General features: G+C 28.9%; 1 protein-coding gene across 1 annotated transcript in view; it reads left to right on the forward strand.

Annotated features, from left to right (window-relative positions):
- The window catches only part of LOC129975711 (glutamate-gated chloride channel-like), a 525,971-nt gene that overhangs the window by 259,562 nt on the left and 247,688 nt on the right, over positions 1-18,721 (forward strand). The gene's annotated exons all lie outside the window — the stretch shown is intronic.

The raw sequence follows: 18,721 nt of genomic DNA on the forward strand, positions 1-18,721 counted from the left end.
ATCTGCTCCATTCCGGTTTTAATGATTTTTTTTTTATTTGAGTTCTCAAGAACATTATAGATATTGAAGTCATATCACTAAATCTCCGACCCTCCCGAAGGCACACGGATAATAAATACTGAATAACCGGACCGCCGCAACAGCAACGCTGGCGGTAACTGAGGGCCATCACCAGCCACGGTACAACCCTTCAGTAGGGAAGTACGATGGGAGGAGCCAGACCCTCCACCTGTACCCTCTAGGGAGGCGAGATCCAACCACCATGCCGAAAGCATCTCATTCTCATTTTGAGGTGTCCCCCCGGGGGGGGGGGATTTATGGATATAGAAGATGCCATGGAAATAAAATTATATATTTATGTCTCTATATACTTATATATAAAGTACTGAAAATACCCTTTTTTTATTTCTTAAGCACTCTGTTAATATGAATGATAATTTCTATTATAACTTTCCTTAGTTCATTTGTGCTAATCGGATCTGTAATATTATAGGCAGGATAATAACACATTTGGATGGGCGCGTCTGCTGTCTAAGAAAATATATTAATAATTATCAAACATATAGCACTTTTAAGGCATATAGCATTTAATAAAAATAACTGTAATCTACAAAAAAATTATGATACACTTTGAAATGAAAGTATGAAGTTTATACTTAAATTTTAAATTAAAATTCGAAACATTTATAATTTTTACTGGAAGGATTTAGAATGAGTTTTGTTGTTACTTTATTTCGGCTATCTATTTGTAGTCTGCCCTCAGGAAGAATAAAAGAACGATCAACTCTAATAATAGTTGGCTTACCTATAATAAGAACAAGAAATGGCGACATTTATGATGTCGACGTCGAGCAAATAGGATTCCCAATGGATTCCTCTTAATAACGTCTTGTTATTGTTAGTAGCAGAAAAACAAGCAATGGAGGAGTAGTTTTATGGCTGCTATCATCAGGCATGGGCAAATGCCTTTTTTTATTCATCCTGAAAGAAGCAATTAAAACAAATTTCCGGAAGTTGTGGTTTGGAGGAAAAATATCTGAAGAATTGCATGTGTCATTTAGAAAAGGACTGTCTGGAATGATTAATTCCCAAGAAGTATGTTGATCAAGAAAATAGCCATTACTGATTTATTTTTGTATGTTTTATAAACTTATCAGAAAAAGAAAAGATTAAAGATGCAATTAACATTATACATAGTAAGTTATTTTAAAGCTAATTTTAGTATTAAGGAAATAAATCTGATTTGACACGAATATGAAATATTTGGTTTCACATTGCTTTTTTTTTTTTTTTTTTTTTTTTTGCAGAATAAGAGGATAAATCTCAAATGTTATGAATCATTTCTGTAAAGCACTGGTTCCGATATTTCAAAATTCAACTCTTGATTCTCTAATGATTTTAAATAAATCTTAACTTCAATTCTTGTTATCATATGAGAAAAAAATTGTGTTTTGATTTGGGATTTTTGAAGCGCCGAAATGCACGGGCGGAAAATTGGAGATTTATCGCTTTTCAGGCATTGATTTTTTGCTTTCAGAGTTATTCGAAAATGATAAAGAAGGTTGTCAGATTTCACGATTTATCGCCAAAATAGTTACAACTTGGCGAGAATGTTCGCAATGTACCCGATTCTTCTGCTCGGCCAATAAATGGCAGGATTTAAAGAAGTCATCACGAAAAAGCGAGCTATCGAAAGTTAGACACATATGTTTAATTTTCATTTCTTTTTTTATCTGACAAAAAATGTTTTGGAGTTGAAACGATTTTGAGATTTAAAAAAAAACATCGTTTTCTATATATTGACGATGCGTAATCTGAGAATTGTTCCAAAAATTGGTTTTTCATGAAAAAAATTCTGGCCTTGAGATTAAAATATTTAGAACTCGATTGATTTTGTGATAGTCAAAAACCATCGCTTTTCTAAATGTTGGTGATTGTGAAATATGTATCATATGAGAACACGCTGTGTTTCTGTCGGACTGATATCATGTGACTTAAAAAATAATATTCTCACATGATAACTTGAAACTTACGATACAAGATTTTATTATTATTATTATTGGAATATAAAAAAAAATCTTCTAAGAGAAATTTTAAAGTTATGGAACTCTTCTAAATGAAATTTCATAGTATTTGATTCAAACAAATTTTATTAATTCATTGTTGATTTCAAAAGAATTATTTATAATATTATTTAATTGGCAGGCATTTAATGAGAAACTTAATAATTCTCTCATACTTTAACCCATGATCTTTAAATTCAACAAAAAAATGTTTTAATGTTCAGGACAATTATTAAATTATATCTCAAATTTTGTCGCGATTGTATTACATTTAAACGATAATTTTACTGTGGCAACAAACATTTCATCATTTGCATAGTTCAAAAAAAATTTCATTAGATTCTAATTGATTCTGATATTTCACAATTCATCTCTTTACACACTAAGGTTATCTTAATTCAGTTCCGTATGACATCTGTAACATTTAAATTTCATCTGTTGAAACTATTCCATATGGCATCAGCAACATTTTAATCAAACATTATAAATTTCGAAAATATAATTAGAATTAATCGGTCATTATTTAATGAGATCCTACACATCTATCTCAGAGTTTAAACTCATAATCTTTGCTTTCAAATACAACAACAAAACGAATCATTATTTGCATTTATCTCAATTTTGACAGGATTTGTTTAAAGTGAAATAATAAATTTACTGACGCAACAAGCGTTATGAAAGGTAAAGTGAATTCTAATCATCAAAAATCCACTTTGATATGACACCGTATTGGAAACAAATGGATAAAAAAAAAAGTTATTTCTTTAGTTTCATAACTCATTAGCTGGTCTGTCGGATACATCAACAAAAAAATTCCGTCATTTTTTTTTTCCTTCTTTATTATTACTTTTCGTTGCTATAGAGACGTTTCATTAGATGAAGCGTCTCACACATACAATCAAAAGTGCACATTTGTCATTCAGGAGTGCCGAAAGCAAAGATACAGCGAGACATTCAGTTTGAATAAATTTGTCACAAGTAAAATAAATGGTTGAGACCTTGATTCGAAATGAATCATACAAACTGAGATTGCGTTTTTGATTTATTCATCGTTTCAATGAAAAACTGTTTTATTCATTTCTTTGAATCTATTGGTTTCGATAGATTACATTTTTTTTCTTCCTTTTATTCATTCAAATAAAAACAAAGATGTTCTCTTTTATTGTGATAGGATGAATTTTATTATAGATATGCTCACTTTTTTTCTTATTTTATTATCGATACGTTCACATTTTCTTTGTGTGTATTATATATCTTCTTATGTGTAGTACCATGCGGATAAATAGAATTATAAATTAATCTATGCATGTTGCTGGTAAATTAATTTAATTGAATTTTTTTTATCGTCAGTGATAGTTAAAGTTAACAATACAAAGATTATACTTTGTGTAATATAATTTTCACTCTTGTAATGCTGCTATTGTAATCTAGCTTAATCTGTCCTTCAGTTTTGTCATCAATATTTTTCAAAGCAAAAAGAGAAGAAATATTTCTAGTAACCTTATTGTTAATTTGTTTGCCAATATCTTGAGTGATTAAATTGAACTTTTGCTATTTTGGCGATTTATCATTATTGGCATATTTGGCGTCATGAAGAAGTTCATTTAAGTAGATTTCAACCATGCTGTTTACAATCTAGAGACATTTCCAAGTTTTAATAATGAGTTTTTATTACACATTAATTATTGATTATTACTTAATTATTAAATTTCTATTTTTAAGATAAATGCTGCTAGGAATTTGCTATTTTCAACTGTATATATTGGAAACCTAAATTTCTAAACAAAAGATTACATCTTTCATGTCGAATTCATTTCCTTTATCTCCATTCCAAATATTTCAATTTTTAATTATGCTTTTTTAAAAATATTTTAATTAAAGTTTGAAATATATTCCAGAAAAAAAAAAAAGAATTGATGATCTCTCTTCTATCTTTGAATACATTCGTTTACTTGAAAGTAAAAGCACCATTAATTTTTAGGCTCATTAATTTTAATGATTTCTCAGTGAATAAAATGATGGGAAAAGAAACAAAGCAGGCGAATTTCAAAATCATTGAAAATGACTTTGAAACAAGACTGCTAATTCTACAGATCTGCATTCATTTTTTTTTTTGATACAAATATCTTAATATGTAATGATGCTTTATAACTACAATATTTTAATTAAAAGATACAAGTTGAGCTATACTTTCCCGAAAAAGCCTAAGCACTGAACTTGCGATTCTGAGAAATTGTTACGATATGCTTTCATTACAATCTGTGGAATAAGTATAAGGCTTTCTATTTCAATTACAACTATGATTATAATTTTCTGGAAGAATTGTTTTATCTATTATCGTTTCAACAATAAGTGATGAAAAATTTCAAAGAATATTGAAAATACTTCAAAGAATATTGACAATAATAATAAGCATGTATATGTTGCTAAATCATAATCTTTCCATTATAGATTTTAATTATTCATTTTACAATAACTTATATCAAAAGGTTCTGAAGCTAAGTGTTCATTTTGAAAAAAAAAAAAATATTTTAAAGGGAAGGAATTTCTTGTTCTGTAAATTTTGTTTACGTTCGTACATGTGACATATTTAAATTATGCATTTTGATCCCGTTTCGAATAGAAAATGTACAAAATTTCATCTCCTTAAACTTAAAAACTAAATTTTAAAATTGCATTATTATTTTAGGCAAAAGAAAATGATAATGTTTTCTCAAAAATATGCTATTAATAGTAGAAGTGTAATTATGTGTTAAGCAATTTTTAGACAAATTAGACACTACAAGAAATTTCTATTAATGACTTTATTATATGCAGAAACAGTTGTCTGTGATTTCGAAACATTTTAGAGTTCAACTTAACAACGCTTGTTACTTTTAATCCTCAAGTATAAAATAAAGAATTTTTATTTTTAATTTTATGGGCTTCAGAGTAAATAAAATGATTGAAAAAGAAATAAATCAGTTAAATTTCGAAATGATCTGAAATGTCTTCGCAACAAAACTGCTATACTCTTCAGATTCACATTTATTTTTTTATTTTGATCCAAATATGTTCATATGCAATGATACTATTATGGAATTTCTTCCACTAAGTTCGTAAAGTCAACGGATTCACTAGTAGTGAGTGCATGGTATAACACCATCAAGAAGCTTAATTAACAAACGATTACTTTATTAAGATGAAGACACGAATACACAGACAATACATATATATAAAGCCGAGGCGAGCACAGGCAATACACAGCAGCACACTTAAAACAAATATCAGCCCACAAGTAATAATCGGTAGCTAACAACAACCACAGCACACAAAGCGACCAGACAGTACTCAGCAGGAGGAGGGAATCTACGTAGATACCTCTATGGTCTCTCTAAACGCCTGCAATTCTCTACTGTCTCCTCGCTTTAGCTGTATCCAATTTCGTTGTATCCAGTCATTACTACACGACAGGTACTCCACACACGACTCAATGCTGCTTCTATAATAAATTAAAAGTTTCGGCACATAACTCAAATCACCAATCGCTTGAGCTCCACTCAAGCGCTCCACTTGCGCTTCTGTTAACTCATCCAATTAATTCGCAGTCGATTCGCTATATGACTCTAAATCTCACGACAACTGTCTTCAGCTTGGACTGTAGCCTTTTATAGTTTTTGGAGCAGTGTAGAGACGGGTCTGTTACAATCATGTATATCTCAGCTCCTACTTACTCTATCGCCAAAAATTTTGAGTATTCTAGTATCATCTATTCTGTAGCCAAAGTCATCAAATTCATTGCTAAGTCGCCAAACGATTGCCAAGTTTGTCACCAAATCCGGGAATCATTGAACCGGCATCCGAGATCAGCATCCAATAGAGCTTTTCGTAAAATGCTCTTTCCTAAAATGGAACTAACCGTAAGCGGAAGCAACATTACAGATTCGTAATAATTATTTATTTTTATAATATTTTAATTAAAAAGTAACCATAACAATTAACAAAATAGATACTTCCCTACGGCAAATTTACAAAATTCATTATAATAAATAGACGTTTAGCACAAGATCCACATTTGAAAAATTATTGCAAATTTCTTTCTTTTAAAAGTAAAATCTTCACAGATTAATAAAAAAACAATAAATAATAAATATAAATTATAAGTAGGATACAAATATAATTTTAATTACAAAATATTATAAAACGTGATTCGTAAAATTTGTTATCTGGACCGCTTATGAGCATTTTATTTTACTTTTTAAAATATCCTTACAAATTAGTTTCAGTAATTAGTGGTATGAAAATTAAAGCAGAAAGGCTAAATCAATGTTGCTTGAATTCTAAGTTCATTACAAATAATTTTTTGTTGGTAATTTGAAAAACAAAAAACAAAATCGATATTAAGTTTTGTCTTTTGCATGTTCTTTTGAATATTTTCAGTCGAAATTTATTTCCTTTGCATTCGTTCAGTAATGCATAAAAAACAATAAATAATAAGAAAATTTCGCAACGTTGCTTATATTACACATGAATTCTAAAAAGAATCCTGTACGCCTCGTATCTTCAAACACATCTTCGATCTAAAATTTGTTTCCCATCTTTTCCCATATTCCAAGCGAAATTCGTTAAATTTTCTACTTAAAATATCTTCATCTTTCGTAAGTTTCAGAAAAATAGAGGATGCGCTTTGCCTATACTATGTTCGAAAGATTCAAATAAAAAAATAATAAAATGAATAACGGAACCAAAATTCTTACAAAATCGAGTTTTACAGAATACTAGCGCGCACGCAAACGACTTGTTGCCAAAGCGCTTCGGCGAAAAATTGCTTTGTAAACAATGTCATCCAAAAGTTCCAAGCGAAAAAAATGACAACGAATTTACTTTGTTGAGGGAAAAAAAAGATTCCAGAAATGAATTGAGGGAATAATTTGAGCGGAAAAGGAAATGACTGTAGAAAACAAATGTGAAATTTTGCTGAACGGAGAGAATTCAAAAAATGAAAAACTCTTTATGCGTAAAAGTGCATCGTCAACTGTAAAGTTCGCCAAGTATTCTTTCTTAATTTCTAAGAGGGATAATGGATTTTTTTTTCATGTTCAGCAATATAATTCGAACTTCATTCGAATGATTTTCGTTCTGTCCTTGGGAATATTTAAAAGTGAAATGCATCAAAAAAGATGTAAAAAATTATGAAAATTTACAAATTCTGACATTGAATTTGAATTTCCTGGTGTAAAATATCAATTATAATATGAATCGTTTGGATAGTTTTTTAAAAACTAAATACATTCATATATTCTATTTAAGAGTACGAAGTTTAGTTGAATTAATTTATTGGTTTATTTTTAAATAATTAAAATAGGATTTAATTATTTTTATGATTTGTGAAATGTGTTTAGCAACTCATAAGTAATTTCATCATTTATTCTAAAGTTTTAAAAGAAAATAATGTTTTGGATTTTTGAATCGACCAAACGATTAGCGCCATGAAAGTTGACAAAGAATCATAAAATAATTCAAAACATCTCTAAACTCGAAATTTAAAGTTAAATGTAGATAAATTTTTGCTTGGTATTTTATGTATGCGTTCTCTATGGTTTTTTTTTATAGTATTTGCCTGTACATCGTTTCTCATTATTGTAAAAAAAATAAACGCAGCATTGAATAACCTTGCATTTATAAGAACTTGAACAGATAGGCCTGGCTCCAACATTTTTTTTTGGTTTATTGATTATTTTTTATTATTATTCAATTTTTTAAAAATCTTTCCTATATTTTTTGTTGCTAATAATTACAGTAGTTCATCCTAATTTAAAACAAAGACAGTCAAAATAATTTTTTATGTAGAATTTAAATAAATTAGTTCCTAGATGAAAAATTTTCTCCTTGGGTCCTCTGGAGGAAGTGGGCTTTTACTTCTCTGACTTAAAAAGATTCTATATAAAATTTAATCTTAAGAAATCAAGAAAATCATTTTTACACAATTTAAAATCTAAAAGCATTATTTCTAACTAGGCTTAAGTCGATATCTTTCACTGTATCAGGTACAGATTGATAATGATACTCAACTGTACTTGATATTTTTGTACCTAATATAGCAGATAAACAATTCTTTTCCCAATGTAATGAAGCAGACTACTCTGTGGATACCAGTTTTTACATATACTAAATTTAGCATAGACTTTTGTGACGGCAGCTGCAGTTCTGTGTCAAAATTTTGTTTCAGTCAGTTGAGAAAAGCATGGCTAAAACACAAATTCGATTTTCCGATACTACTACCGGCACGCCAGATACCGGCATACCGGCATATCAGGGATTAATCGCTAAATAATTCGCCAAGGGTGACGCAGCGGATTCAATAAAAATGCTAAATTCAAGGCAAAAATTAATGTTTTATAATATTGTAGGTAAGTGCCATGTAAGACGTTCTATGGCATGACAGGTTTATTAGAGAATATGCGAGAAAGTTTTGTGAAGACAACAACCGCTGATTTTAAATTGTTATGGAAGAAATAGTGAAATGTGTCTTCTTCAAAGTTAAATGTTTTTAATAATATTTTAAAAACTGTTTATAAGTTTAATCTTATAATGATATAGTTAAGAAAATTAAAAATCCCCATTCATATAATTTATTGAAAGATAACATAGATTGGTAATCATTTATTATTAAATTTAACCATGTCCTGTTTACCATACATTTAAATTTATTTTAAATACCATCTCAAGTACTTGTCGCAATAAATGTGTGAAATATAATCAATAATGTTTGAAATGCAGTTTAGAAACGTTAATTTCGATCATTTTACCGCCTTTTAATTTTAATTGGTCTCTTACATTACATAAAATTATCCCTTCTCCGAATCATCAAACGCACGGAATATTTTTCACAACAACATTATTAATCGCTTCAAAGCTTTGAAAATGGTTTCCCGGTGTAATATCAAACACCGAGTGATCATTAATTTTAATGGCCCATACCTCCTTATTACGATAAACCAAGCGAATAAATTCACGCGCAGTTTCGAATCTGAAATCTCACAAAGGAACAAACAAATTAGACCTTTGCCACAAGCACGCATTTATTAAATACAGTCTCAACAATTATTACAAGTCGCGACCTCCATCGGAGATATTTCTTATTAATGAGCGACATTCATTGCCTAATATTGAGAAGCCTAACTGCCTGCAGCGGGGCTCGCAAAATTCCGTTGAGGTTTTAAATTGCAATTGAGAGTTTACAAACATTTTATCCCTGGCGCAATAAATAATGTCAACCACCAACCTAATAAATGATCTTTTACGATTACACCTAATTAATTCCCGATGGACTTAAGTAAGTGCCTTCGCCATCAGATTGCGTAAGGGATGAATCAGGCAAAGTGGTACTTCCCTGCGAAAAGTCGGCCAGCCTGCAACTGAGGGTGAATGATTGGCGAAGATTAGTTATTGCACCAGGACGCGTTGGTTAGGCCATGATTAAGTGTTGAGTGTCTGTGTCTGATTGCTGTTTTGTGCACTTAATTTAGTATTGGATTGCTGCATCAGCAATTAGGTGACTACAGCACATTTCCTAATTTGTGTTTGATTTTGATCTTGTCTTTGCATAAATGTATGTTTGTTTAAGTTGGTTCAATGTCTTTAATCTTTCTTTTCCTTTTTAATTTATATATTGAGCAATTATTTTATTTTGTTTTTACTAATGTCTATCAATTAGGTGCAATATTTTAAAATACTTCTTTAAATTATAGGTGGGAAAATTTCGTTGCTAACAGAAATTTTCCAATTGGACACAAAGTTTCGCGCTGAGTAACTTCTAGTAGAAAGCTTTAAATGCGTAAGACTTTTAAAAGTTTTATTTAAATTTTGATACACTACAATAAAGGATATTTTAATAGCTCTTTCCTGAATTACTTCAAGAAATGTATTATAGCATGAAACACATTTTAACAGAAATTTTAAATTCCAAAAGCGAAAAAAATATTACTTAATAATGACACCAATTTTTTTTTTCTTATTTTAATATATTTTTCAAATCAAATATGTTTTAAATTAAATAATATAAAAACATTTTGAACAAAATTCAACGATTGCTGGAAGCAAACCAATTGATGACAAAAGAGATAAATTAAATTTAGAACATTAGCAAACTGCAATATTAAATAATATAGATTCAAATTTTCGTTTTCTTCATCTTTACATCGTATTACAAAGAAACAGATTAACATGAAGTTAGAACAATACTTTTAACTAATATTGCTGATGTTTTAAATGTATATATTAAACCCATAATTTAGCAGCTAATGAATATATAAAATTCAATAATGATCTTATATCAAATTGAATAAAGCATATTTTCATTTCGATTGTAAATTAATTTAAATTCATTAGAAATATCACAGAAATCAATATATATTTGATCTGTTTGTAAAAGAAACAAATGATCGTATGAATATTTTTACTCCTTTTTAATTTATCATGTGGTCTCTGTAAGTCAGAATCTGGAAAGGTTGGATTCTCACTGGACAATAATGTACTTTTACGAAAATGGTCAGGTGAATGCCTGATGAAAATCGTTGGATATGCTAAATAGTGAAAAGTACCGCTTTATTCCACGGAAATTCTAGAACACAAGAAGCACGAAAGGAGACAAGAAGGTGGGCGTATGCAGAAAACAGCACTCGCAATATAACAGGGAGAGAATTGCAATACCAGCTTCCTGGCCTAGGGGTACAGTGCCTTCTCTGTGATCCGAACGTCCTGGTTTGGGCACGGTTGTTCTTTACCCTGTATTCTATACATGAGATCTGTGAAAGAGCCTCCCCCCTTCCTATAAAATGGGGTTGTGCAAGCGAGTGTGTGAGTGTTATGAGCTAGAAGTCAGACTTCTGCCCTCGGGTGCTCATGGTGTTACCCTTAAAAGTTACTGCACCTCCTTTCCGTGGTAACACGAACACATCTTCATCAGCAGCAAATCGCAGTAGCTTCTAGAATACGCAGATAAAGCATTTAAAGAGAGAATAAATTCTTGTGCGATCGACGATATATTTTATATTCTTCCGACAGGATAAGGAATTTTCCTGAAGAATCTCCTGATTTCTTATTTAAATAAAGATAGCATTTTACGGAAACCTTATTTTTCTCACCAGAATCGAAAAAATCTTAGCCAAGTTTATTGTCAAGGTCAAATGTGATTGATATGACTTCCACTGAGAATCTGTTTAAATCTCTTTTTCTAAACATGACATTAATTTGACAGAGAAATGCAGATTCATTCATACTACTATAATGCGATGGTTTATTTTTGCATATTTTTGGATTTCAAAAATAATGTAGTATTTTTCCTATATTTCTGTAATTCGTATACTGGATAATATTGTCCATAACATACATTCATGTTTCATTCTATTTTTATATTTCAAATGCGTAGTGCTATTGTTTTATATAATCTTACATTTTATTTTATATTCTCTTGATAAAATATGGAGTTTTCGAGAAGAATCTCCTGATCTCTTATTCAAATAAAAATAGCCTTTTCCTAAACCTTTATACTTTTGACTAAAATCGAAAAAAAAAATATTTTTTATTTATATGATTGTAGGATATTTTTAATAAAGCTAACTTTCATCTGCAACATGTTAAGCAGAAGCCAAATGACGTTTAGGCGTGAGAATAAGTCAATTTTTAAGATACAATATTGATAAGATATTAAGATTTTATATCTACTTTTATTATTGCAGTTTTAAAGACATTGTTAAAGACATTGTCCGATTTTAATATGCTCGAATAGCTTCAACATTTGTGATTCTTCTTTTAAACGAGAATTAACTCATTTCTTTGAGTTAAAAAACGAAAACATTCCTAGGATGAGATCACTCGTGTTCAGAAAGAACAGTTTTAGTAAAAGGTTTAAAGCTGTGGCTCTATTAGAGCAAAAATTACTCTGGAGATAATTGACAATGACTTAACCCTTCGTTATACACTTAGTTAAATGTTTGGCTACTTATTGAGCAATTAGGATTCATCAACAGGTAGAGGAATACTTTATTTAGTAATCTTGACTCATCAGTTATTTATTAATGTTGAACACTGAGCGTTATTTTTAAGAAAAAAAATATTCGATTTCAAAATATTACGTTTATTTTTTATACATAAAGAATAAAAAGTTAAATTTTTGACTTACATATCAAATAAGCACAATAGCTACTGTTCTGTTCATAATTCAATATTTTCTATGTTGTTTAAATGGTGCTTTGTGTATTAAATTTTTTCTAGGTACTAAATCAACAAACTGCATTTGAGGCATTCGGCAATATTCGGAAAACCCCCATTTTATATAAAAAATGATATTTAAAGCAATAATTTTTAATCTTCATATGACATTTATGCAAAGACTGAAAAAAATAAGAGGTAATTAGGTTTAATATTTTCTCTAAATGCTTGAGAAAACATTTTCGTTTTTTTTTTTTTTTTTTTCTTCCACATTTAAACAATTTTTTTTTTCAAATTATTTCAATTAAAACCCAAATAACCGGAATGATAAATCTTAATGTATTGGCTTGGGACTGCTGTAAAATTAGAAATAACATAGAATTCTTACAAACTACAATAATTTTAGTGCAAAATTGTATAAAAGTATTTTTTGTTCCATCTTCTCTCAAAATTTAATTGATAATATTTCATAATTTCACTTATATTTCAGTTCCTTCTCTACGCAGTATTATAAATTAATTTAATGTTAAATTTCAGACAGATATCATAAATAGTATTTATTGAGCGAGTATGAAAAATGAGTATTTTTGGAAAAACCACCGAGAAAAATAGGTTCAAAATTTTTATATTTATGTTTCAATGAGATGAAAGAAAATTTTTCTTCAGTTTGGTATATTATTCAATCATTTTTTAAAACGCAATTTATAGATAAGTAGATACTGAATTTTAGAAAATTTTTCTTCAGTTTGGTAGATTATTCAATCATTTTGTAGAACGCAATATATAGATAAGTAGATACTGAATTTTAGAAAATTTTTCTTCAGTTTGGTAGATTATTCAATCATTTTGTAGAACGCAATATATAGATAAGTAGATACTGAATTTTAGAAAATTTTTCTTCAGTTTGGTAGATTATTCAATCATTTTTTAGAACGCAATTTATAGATAAGTAGATACTGAATTTTAGAAAATTTTTCTTCAGTTTGGTAGATTATTCAATCATTTTGTAGAACGCAATATATAGATAAGTAGATACTGAATTTTAGAAAATTTTTCTTCAGTTTGGTAGATTATTCAATCATTTTGTAGAACGCAATATATAGATAAGTAGATACTGAATTTTAGAAAAATTTTCTTCAGTTTGGTAGATTATTCAATCATTTTTAGAACGCAATTTATAGATAAGTAGATACTGAATTTTAGAAAATTTTTCTTCAGTTTGGTAGATTATTCAATCATTTCTAGAACGCAATATATAGATAAGTAGATACAGAATTTAAAAAATATTTTGCTTTGTCTTCATCTCTATTCTAAGGAGCGTAAGTGTATAATGTAGAATGATTATTACATATTGTGATCTGCAATAACAAGCTGTTGTCAGCAGATTTTAATATTTTTTTTTAGTTTTCAACTTAAAAATGCATGCTAACTAACTTGGAGATACTTTTATTAAATAATATATGTGTTAAGTACAATTTTGATGCTTTCCATGCTTTTATTGTCCGAAATTACAGCATCGCTGGAAAATCAATGTCATTTAGGGTTTTCGAATTATTTAAATTTCCAAGAAATTCATCGAAAACCAAAATAAATCGTACTGAAGATATTCCAAAATAGTATCTAGTATATAATAAAAGAAATAAAAGTAAAAAAATGACAATAATATTTGAAATCTAAAGTAAAAATAATGAAAAAAAAAAACTATTTATAATATTGTTTTAAATTTCATTTCAAACTGTTATTTTCTATTAAACTGTTTTTAGTTCCATTTTTATTATTGCAGGTATACTATAGAAACGTTAAAAGGAAAGGATTTCAGATAAAACATTAAAAAATGTTATTTCAAATCTAAAATAGATTTTTAACGTAGGTGGATCCTTAATAATATATTCGAACTTAATTTATTAATATGTATTTTTTTTTTCGAAAAATTACTAGTCCAAAAATCCAGAAATCCACAAACTAATGGGTCCGGTTTAGTTTGTATAAGATCAAATATTCCAGTAAATTTAATTGCAAATAAATGCATTTATTTTACGCTGATACCCGAACAAACAGCCAACAAAACGTAGTCGAAGAAAAGTAGAAAAGCAAATACTTAAATAAACAACAGAGCACAACTAGCAAATAATCTCTGTCTTCCGGCTTGTAAAGTTTTCATAACAAAGCAAAGAAGGCTCTAGAAAGATTGACATTACACGAATCTTATTGAGCATTTTGCCAAAATTACTGCAGATTCGGGAATCTTCTATTTAATCGCCATTCGTCAAATAATCGCCACGGTTCTATGGTCATTGATCCGGCATCCGTTCAGCATCCATAATAGCTATCTGTAAAAGTGCTTCCCTATTGGCTAGGAAACTTATTGCGATGGGAAGTAATATTACAAATTCATTACATTATGTATTAACTAAATCTTATGATTAAAAAATATCATTTTAATTTAAGAAGATATTTATTAGAAAAAAATAGATCTGTTCACCTTACCATACAGATGATACTATTTTGAAACCTATGCAATAAATATCATTTATTAGTATATCCTAATATATAATTTCAATTGATAATGTCAAATGCCTTTCGGTTAAACCAAATTGTAGCTATTATTATTATTTTTTTTTTTTACCAAATCAAATTAATAGATTCATTTTCATTATTTTATCTTACATTATTCTAGCTTTTTGAAATCAGTCTGAATTTACAACAAGAAACAATCCTTAATCGAATATGTGTGAATTAATTGAAATGTTCTTTGCGGTTCTTAGATTTTAATTGTCCATTCTTGGGAAAAATGGCGAATACCCACTTTGTCAATGAAAATGCTTCAAGTACTCTCGAGAAAAATTTGTCACTTTTGTTTGACGAACGTTTCCCTAACGAATTTATTTATTCAATGGAGGTTTGAACATCGAAATTAAAATCTCTTCGAGACAGTGTTTAAATTAAGTTAATCAAGATTCTTCAAAAGACGCCTAAAGCGAATAGTTTATGTCAAAATTCGTTTATTTAAAGTGGTTGGACAAAGCATTCACCATCAACTGTTGCTGATGTTTATTTAATTACGTATATGTAAAATTTTATTTTTCTTCGTTCATTATAGCGTCACATTTCAGAAAAATAAATTACAAGTTTTAAATTTTTAACTATTATCTTAGTGGGTTAATCTGATTAAATATGGACTCTCTATTGTTTTAAATTATAATGCGATTTTTATAAAATTATAATTTGTATTGTAAAATGGTGTATTTTAATATTCAAAAGATGGGCTTTTTTAATTCTTTTATAAATTGTTGAGGTTTGTCCTGCCCTCAAGATTCCACATTCTCGACTTTCAAGAGAGTTTATCCATTTTTTAACATATTTTTATAGAAAAACTACTTATTGCAATGTTTCTCACGACAAGACTTCGAGAAAATTCAATATATTCAAAATCAATATATACATAAATATATGTAATGATATTTTAATATCCAATTTAATCCAAATGAATTTCCTAAATTTTTGCCTAATTCGGCCCATCTCGGAATCATATTAAAGTGTTGTCTTGTTTCCTGATCCCATTCCACTTTTTCTTTTTAATTAATTCAACTGAAGCTTTGTAAAAATGATGCGTCATCAGTTCCATGTGCCAAGTGAAAATGATCTCTTCGTTGCCCTTGTCAAGGTTAACACGTGTATTGAATCGATACGTGGCGGAAATCTCATGTTATATAAGATCAAGGATAAAATGTTCAGTTGGCCTTCATTTTTCTCTTTTCGCTCTATGTCGTTGTTCTGTGTTGTGTGTTCGTCTCTCCTGCTTGTACATAATACGTGCTTCTCCTGGATAAAATAAAACGACGTCAAGAAATCGAAAGTCTCTTCAATGTGTTCGAACCTGCCTTTTGCTTTTAAGAATTATATTCTTACATATATATATATATATATATATATATATATATATATATATATATATATATATATATATATATATATACATAAATTCTCTTATTTCCTGATCTCATTCCACTTTTTCTATTTCATTAATGCAACAAAAGCTGTGTGAAAATGCTTTAGTCAGAGGTTCCCACGCTCCGAATGAAGAGATAAAAATAGCTGATCTAAACAAATCATGCTACCCGGGATGTAATAAAATGAAGTTAAAAATTCAAAGTGTTTTCACTGTCTTTGGTCACAGGATAACTCGAGTACTTTTGTTTGGATTTTTAACTGGCTTGGAATATGTTGTTAGAAATGTAAAAATCTCGAACATGGGATATCTAGCTCAATGGGGGGGGGATGGGGGAGTTTTCTTTTCACTATAACTTTCTTAATATTGAAGATAGAAAAATAAATCCAATGAGCCATTATTTTGACTATTTCTAACATCAATGATTTATGTTGCCAGATAGTAACTTAGATATGAAGAAATCTATCTACATTTGCCTTCCATCTTGCCGAGATGAATATTTTTTTTTGTAATATTATCAGTTTTTTTTTCTGGTTTTCTTTTTAAAAATATTATATTTAGTGTTTATTAAAAGGTTGATTTTACATAAATATTTTAAGTCACAAATTTAAGCAATTAATTATTATAAATTTCCTGCAATCTGATTTCAAAATCAACTTGGTAACGTAAGCAATTCATGTGTAAGCACTGAAATTAATTCTCAATAAAATCACGAAAATTCCAATTTTTGACGGAATTTTTTTAATACAATGTATCCTAAACTAAAATCTTTCTTTGAAATGCTCTAAAACGCCTAAAATAATTAAATTGAACCCATCAAAATTTTGTCACTTTTTTTTTGTTAAAAGCGTGTTTTTTCTTTCTTTTTCTTTTTTTTAATTTGATTGCAACAAAAATGTTTCAAGATGATTAATAAGCTGAGTGGCATTATAAAATTTTTAACTTTGCAATACTTATTTCCAGATATGCATTTAATGATTCAAACAGTATAGCATGGTATTCTGTGCGTGATTTAACCATATTTTCTAAATGGAAATATATGCTTATTTTTAACAATTTTTGAGGTATCTGTCTACCTTCGGAGAGAAATTTTTGAAAAATCCGTCTAATGATCTATTTTAGTTCATATTCTGGATCAGTGTGATTACAAATAATGAAAAATGATGATCAGGAAATTCTGTGTCCGTTGAGTTTCTGTAAAATAGGTCAATTTGCTTAAAAAAATTTCAACAAAAAGTAAAACAATTTGCAAAAGAATTCCTTTGAACATATTATAATTATTTTTATACACAACATACTTACAGCTACGGTGAAGGTAATGAAAAGAATCTAAAAAATGTATGCATTTTCAAAAAATATTATAGCTAATCGTGTATTTTTGTATTGAAAATTTCACAAAATTCATTGTTTAAAATTACATTAGGCAGCTCTGAAAGAAAACTACTCAGTTCAAACTTATATTCCTAGTGAAACGTTTTACAAAATCCAAGTTTTTCAAAAAATGATATAAAATTTTCATTTGTCTTGAACTAATAATGCTTTGTAAACATAAACTATATTCAAAAGCGGATGTAATTGCCAATCCTTTCGATATAAAAACAAAACGCATTCTAACACGCGTGGTTTGCTGATAGAAATATTATAAAATCAATTATAATTCATGGAAGCATGCAATTGATAAAATGTTGAAAAACATACTACTACTTCGGATTTCGTTTCCAGCTGCAGTAGTTTATAGAACATCACATATCACGGTTTCTATTTATCGTAGAATTAAAACAAAAACAAATTTGAAAACCCAAGCAAATGATTTTTAAAATAAAACTACAAAAAAATGTGATTTTTAGTCAAAAACTGCTTTTTAAACGTAGACAGATACTTTATATTGGTTGTTGTACCTCCATTAGATCGGACATCTAATACATGCCTGTATTCACCAGGAAAAAATGCGTTAAAAACATTTCAGTTCGTACCAACATATTCTTTTCTTGGGACAGAGTATTGCGCAAATTTTTAATCTTTCAATTCACTTTCCAATTAACTAACTGATATAAATAGTAATTGCATTTTTCTAGATTATCGGCATTGCTTTAAGTATATAATTAAAAAGTTTAATCCCAGGGCAGACTAAAAAACTGCTTCAACAGTTGTCTCATACAAAATAAAAATCGCCGAAATTACCTGTCTTGAAATATACGCGCTGTCTAATTTCAGTTTGAGCTTTTTATTCCCTATTTATCGAATTAACTTCGTTTCCAATCCCAATTCATAAAAAATACATTACCGCTTTCTAAGACTGTATTCAAGAATTTTCGATCCTGAAGAAATTAAAAGACTGATTTCCTTCTCAGATAATCAAATAAAGCAATTTCGGCAGTTGCGCTTGCAATGATTAATTATTTTTACAGAGCTTTTGAGATTTCACAGCTGTGCAAATCTACAGAAAGACGCAACAGACGGGAGACATAACAATCCACATCGTATCAAATAGAGTTGAGGAGTTCTTGGCTGCTATGCG

This window comes from Argiope bruennichi, chromosome 7 (assembly GCF_947563725.1).
Source record: "Argiope bruennichi chromosome 7, qqArgBrue1.1, whole genome shotgun sequence".
Classification (NCBI taxonomy): Eukaryota; Metazoa; Arthropoda; class Arachnida; order Araneae; family Araneidae; genus Argiope; species Argiope bruennichi.